This window comes from Lutra lutra, chromosome 4, assembly GCF_902655055.1.
Source record: "Lutra lutra chromosome 4, mLutLut1.2, whole genome shotgun sequence".
In the NCBI taxonomy this organism is placed as follows: domain Eukaryota; kingdom Metazoa; phylum Chordata; class Mammalia; order Carnivora; family Mustelidae; genus Lutra; species Lutra lutra.
The window spans coordinates 20,124,618-20,130,807 of NC_062281.1; the positions used below are offsets into that span (position 1 = coordinate 20,124,618).

At 52.1% G+C, this 6,190-nt stretch overlaps 1 protein-coding gene across 3 annotated transcripts in view; it reads right to left on the bottom strand.

Moving 5' to 3' along the window:
• Positions 1 to 4,419, bottom strand: part of COL14A1 (collagen type XIV alpha 1 chain) — a 217,839-nt gene extending 213,420 nt beyond the window's left edge. For 2 of the 3 annotated variants that reach the window (XM_047727417.1, XM_047727419.1), the window contains exon 1: positions 4,048 to 4,418. The gene's annotated coding sequence lies outside the window, so the exon portion shown is untranslated. Of the gene's footprint in view, positions 1 to 4,047 lie in introns of all 3 variants that reach the window. The other variant, XM_047727418.1, reaches the window with a different exon arrangement.
• Between the last annotated feature and the right edge of the window lie 1,771 nt (positions 4,420 to 6,190).

The window sequence follows — 6,190 nt, forward strand, 5'->3', positions numbered from 1 at the left end:
CATTCTCTCTCTCTCAAATAAGTAAATAAAATCTTTTAAAAAATCACTTCAAAAAAAATGGGAAGTCTAGTCTCTAAACACTGACATAGACACTTGGCTCTCAGAATTCCCATACCCTTTCTAGTCACCATCCTCTCAAGAAATGGAGCAGAGAAGGAGAGTTGGGGAAAGTGGAAAGAAGGAAGCAGCAGCCGGAGATGAGAGGAGCCATTTTTGTCTTCCAGGCTCTGTACTAGATCATCTTAGATCTTAACCTTCTAGAGTGGCCACTGTTAGCCCTGTTTTCTAGGTGAGCAAACTAGAGCTCAGGGGGGTTAAGAAACAGGGACAGGGGAACAAAAGGAGCAAGTTTAGATTTCGCCCATATCTTGCCACCTTCTACCTCCCTGTTTCAGCTACGAGATTATAGGGCCTCAGTTGACAACATCCAAGTCGGTCCCATGCCCCTCCCCCATCCCCCATCAAAGAAGCTGATGGAGAATGGATCCCGTGGGATTCAAATCTTAGACAGACTTTTCTTAATCATTATCTGTCATGGGCTGGTTTTGTGACCCCAGGCAAGGTAGTTTATATCCCAGAAGCCAGAAGCTCAGTGCGTTGATCTCTAAAGGATGAAAAATATTTGCTTCTGCAAGTATTTGAATTTAATATTTAAATTTTTAAAATATTTAAATGTTACTGAAAGAGAATAAGGCAGGAATTCAATAGGCACTCCAAAAAAAAAAAAAGCCAGTACTTCTAACTCTCTCTCTCTCTCTCTCTCTCTCTCACACACACACACACACACACACACACACACTCACCACCCCTACCATGACAGGACGGGGTTGGTCTTCGCTCAAGGCTTACTGTACGTGTGAGAGTAACTGGATCCCTGCCACTTTGTGTTTAGTTCTAGAAGCAAGAGGACAGAGTTTTCCTGACACCCAGCCTTATCAAGGGCGAATCTGCCAGGGAGGAAGTTTGTTTTTGGCATTTTCCTTTAAGCTTTCCTCTCCCTCCCTCCACCAGCCCTGCCATCTCCTCTGTTCCCCCAGGGACCACCTAGTGTCTCTTTCACCAATGACCTTGTTCTATACAAACTGCCATAATCCCAGATAACTCCTTAGCTCAGGGAGATTCAAACAAGACCACCTTGGCCTGCAGTGATTCAGGAAGACCCCTGTCCTTGAAAGGAATCCTGGGTTACACTTGGACCCTCCAGGAAAACAGCAGTCATTTGGTGGAGTTTGGGTAAAAATGACAGCAAATGTGGCTCTAGAGTCATATAACTGCTAAACTGCCAGCTTAAAACAGGCACAGATCTCTTTGTTTTACTAGGTGACATTAAGAAGTATTTAAGAGCCAAAGGGCACACACACACAAGCGGCTTGACTCAGTGCCCCTTAAGTCACACCTCTTTGCTTAGCCCATCCTCTTATTTTTTTTTAAGTTTTTATTTATTTATTAGAAAGAGAGAGGATGAGTGGTTGGGGGAGGGGCAGAAGGTGAGGGAGAAGCAGGCTCGCCACTGAGCAGGGAGCCAGACACCAGCTGGATCCCAGGACCCTGAGATCATGACCTGAGCCAAAGGCAGTCACTTAACCGACTAAGCCACCCAGGCGTCCCTGTTCAGCTCATTCTCAAGAGAGCCTTGGCTAATTCAGAAAACCAAGACACACAGGGAAGGCCCCAAGAGTCCTCTGAAATCCTTAACTGGACCGTTAGCAGCAGGAAAAGGGCCAAAGGGCTCCTCCCATCAATCCTGAAGCCTGGGACCTGCCCAAAATTGTTCCAGGAATTCTGATGGGTTCCAAGAAATCCTTCCCAGGGAATGACTGAGAGGCCTCACCAGTGTGGCTCCTGTCCTCTCAAAGGGACCCCCAGGAGGCCAGGGCTGCTGTGGAGATTCGGGTCTGTCCTGGCCTGAGGCTCTCCAGGCAGAAGGACGAGATGCCTAGTGTTGAGTGAGTGAGTTTACTGTACATCATGGATAAACCCTGAAAACATTTTGCTAAGTGAAAGAAGCCGCCTGCAAGGGACCACACACATATCGTATGCCTCCATTTAAATCAATGTCAACAAAAAGTAGATAAGTGGTTGCCAGGAGATGAGGTGGGGGTGGGGTTGGGGGGGTTAGAGAAATGGGAAGTCTCTGCTAAAAAGTATGGAATTTCTTTTTGGAATGATAAAAAAAAAGGGGGGGGGAATGTTCTAAAATCGCTTACAAGTGCTGTTGGCTACACCAACTCTGTGAATATACTCTGTGAATACAAAAACCATTGTTTACTTGTATACAATAGTGTACAATGTAATCGCTATGGTATACTTGTATGATATAGGACTTATATCTCAAAGCTGTTAAAAAAAATCCTGAAGTCTGCTTACAGTAACCAAGCCATGAGGGCCAGATTCAGAGGAAACCCAATCAAGTTGCTCATTTAGAACAAGCAAAAACCCAAAGGCTATCCTTTTATTCCCTCTTATTCATTTAGTCCTTCCAGATTTCCCTGCGAGTTCTCTGCGTGCAGAACTGGACCACCTTCTCAGAAACAGATCACCAATTTTCCAAACTGCAACCAGCTTAAGCCTGTTTGCTGAAGGATTTGAACACAGACCTCCTTATCCCATGTTGCAATTAGGAAGTGCCCTCCTAGGCCTTTTGTGGGTGAGAAGCCCTCCCCCTCCACCCCCAGATCTTTAAGGGGATATTTCAGGAAAACTTGTTCGCATTTCTGCTCCCCACAGAGCCATCAAAGTCCTACCCGCTATTTCTTTGTTCCTCCCCCTCCCATCGTCTTCAGCTGCTACCCAGCGGACTCTCCAAAACTTCCAAAAGGGAGTCCAAACCGTCCAGAGGGCATGGGGCTTGGGTGGCAGTTCCAGAAGCAATTTTTCACGGGGGAAATCCTGGCCCCTGTGAGAGCTGCACACAAGCTCCATCTGGGCATTTCCCAGAAAGACAAGTCCTAAGCCTGTACCTAAGTAGAAGGGGTGACCTCCAGTCAACCCTGAGCTCATGCGCCCCACAGGGCAGGCTTCGCGCAGAGGACCCAAGAACCCAGTGCCAAAATCGGAGTGCCCGTGGGCCAGGACTCGCAGGCGGCGTCCAGGCGCTCGCTTAGGGCAGAGGCCACTCCTGTGGCTGCACGCCCGCTCCTCCTGGCCTTTCCCTAACCCTGTCTAGCCTGTGCGCGCTGCGGGCCAAAGCCCAGCTCCACTGGCGGCCGCTCTGCCCAGGCGCTGCGTGCAGAACAGGAGACTTGAGGCAGGAAGGGCAGCAAAGGGATAAAGCTGGAGAAGCTTAGGGGTGGAAGAGCCAGGGCGGAGAGGACCCTCCAACACCACAGCCCGTTGGTGCCCCCTCAAAGCCGCAGCCTCCAGCGTCCGGACCCCAAAACGAAACGCGCGAAGCATCTGGGGTTCCTGGAGCAGAGACACGGAAGAGAAGCGACTGCCAGCGTCCTCCAGCAGTGCGCTCTGTCTGGTTGCTCCTCTGCGCCCAGCGCCTGACCCCAGCGCTGATCCGTGGCCGTACCAAGGGGTGGCTGGGTGAATTTTGTCTCCCATGACCTCCATCGACTGCCCTTCCAAGCACCCCCCAAATACAATCTCAGTAACAATAGCGAGCTATTCAGATACAGCCCTCCAAGACAAATTCCCGAGTCCCTTTCTCACCAGACTGTCGCCTTTACTAAGCCCCTTCTACTTGGAAATGCTGGAATGGCCACAGTCTGGAAGCCAAACCCGGTTCTTACCGCCGCGCGCTCACAGCACCGGAGTACCGGGCCAAGTTCCCGGGAGCAACACAAGACACTGTCGCTGCCTTTGCATTCGCATCACGTAGCACCTCCAAACTCCCCGCCCAGCCACCCCCGCGAGGAGGCATCAGGGTGCACCGTCCCATCTCACTCCAGAAGTCCCCGGGCCATTCAGAGCGCGCGCGTACTGAAGGTCCATGGAATTGCACTGCGTCTGCAGGTGGCTCGCCCTCTCCACTTTTCCTTCCTCACCGATAGATTTTTCCAAAGCCGACCCGAAGTAGGGCAGAGAAAGACTGGAACTGACCTGTGCAGGGGAATGTTCAAGTCCAAGATGGGGACCTCTCAATGCCTAGGTAGGATCCAAGTTCGCCGCGAGTTGGTTCTTGGCGGCGCACGGCTCCTGCAAGCTGCCCGCGTGGTGCCCCTTTTAATTAGCCTGTCCTCTCCCTCTCCCTCTCCCTCTTCCTCTCCTTCTCCCTCTCCCACTCCAGCTCCCACTCTGCGCAGCCCGGAGCTGCGTCCTCCCCAGCGCTTCCCTCCTGCCAGGCGCCCAGGATCAGATAAGAGGAAAGGAAGGCCAGCCGGCGGCCAATTATAGAGCGGAAGGTGGCCGCGGAGGCGGAGGTTGGGGAGGTGGGAGGCAGGCCTAAGTCTCAAACGCCCCCCACTTTATCTCCTCCTCCTCTCCCCACCCCCGCCGCGCTAGAGGTCCTTGGTGGAGCCCGCCCCCGAGCCGCCGCCCGCGCGTCCCCAGACCTGGCGGCCACCCAGGTGCGCACCGTAGCCAGGGGTCCTGAGCCCAGAAAGAGTAGCCTTTGCCCCTCCACTCCGCCCGCGGCTCGTGTGGGACTGCTGAGTTAGGCTCTGCGGTCGCTTTGCAAGGTCTGGCGCCCTCCAGGACTCAGGTACTGGGTGCACACTTCCCCGTTCCCAAGACGCGACTTGCCTTCCCGGGTCAAGGACCTCGCGCCTGGGAGCGCGCACGCACTGCGAAGGGGTACCCTTCCTCCCCTCTTCTTGCTTCCTTGTCGGAACGAGGGCTGCAAAACGCCAAAGCAGCGACACTCAAATTTCAATCTTTGCAGGACAATCTTTGAGGGTGTTGAAATGGATATTTTTGTGGGCTTAAAAGGACGAATGTTGGCAGTGGCCAGGGCTTGCACTTTCTGAACTGCAGATCCCCACTTGCAAAGACCTTGTTTCAATATTTATCTGCATTTAATAAATGCATTATTCTGCATTTAGCAAACACCCTGGTGGTTCGGATCCACGCCGCCCACCTTAGGAGAGTCTCTACCCTGAGACGTGAAGCACCAGAGGTGCGCTAGACCTCTCGCCAGGTCGCCAGGATCGAGGGCTAAGCTGTCACCCTCTGGGCCCCCTTAGAAAGTCAACATCGGTTTTGAACCATGTGCACCAATCCTCGGCGGCGTTCTTCACAATCCAGCTTTTGGTGCGCACAAATGTTGGGGAGGGGTTACAGAAGCAGCAGAAATTTAGCAACAACTCATTTTTTTGCAAGAAAATGCTTTCTCACGTCGGAAAACCGCTAAAGGCTGGTGATGGAGACCAGAGAAAGGGCAAGGGGTCCTCTTAACCTGCTTCCCATATGCCCAGCTGAGAATACAGAAAGAAGGGCTTTTGAAACCCTTAAAGGAGGTCCATAGGACGTTCTAGCTGTCCCACCCACTCTGAGCCACCAGCTCTGCTCTCCCCGATGTTGTGTGCACAATCATCTGCTTGGAAGCGCTCCGAACTTACGCGGTCCCTGCGGTTGGAGTGCTAAGGGCCCGCTCCAGCCCGCACAAATGCTCTGCCTCCTTTACAGATTGACCTCAGCTCTGCCACAGGGAGGAGGGCTCAAGCCCTGAGCCCTGGTGCGGTTGCGCTTTACAGAACAAAGTTTTCTGGGGTGGGGCAGCCAGCGCGACTTTTTTTTTTTTTTTTTTTAATTTCTTTTCAGCATAACAGTATTCATTGTTTTTGCACCACACCCAGTGCTCCATGCAATACGTGCCCTCCCCAATACCCACCACCTCGTTCCCCCAACTTCCCACCCCCCGCCCCGTCAAAACCCTCAGGTTGTTTTTCAGCGTCCTTAGTCTTTCATGGTTCACCTCCCCTTCCAATTGCCAGAGCGACTTTTAAGGAGACAGGCTTAGTCCGAACGTTCCGGGGAGATTATTGCAAGGGTGCGAGCGCCCTCTGGTGTCCACGCCTGGAGATTTGGAAAGGGCGGGAACTGGAAAGTGACTCATCCACCTGCCTTGAAGGGGCAGAGACCAGAATTCCTGAAATGCAGTGTTTTTTTCCTGGAGGCAACCACCACTGTGGTTGTTCTCTGCCCCAGCTCCCCATGAAAGTGCCTACTTCCATCATACTTTGTTCCCCCTTTTCACTAATAAGATCTCTTTTTAAACATTTAAGTAGAGCTGACACACCATGTT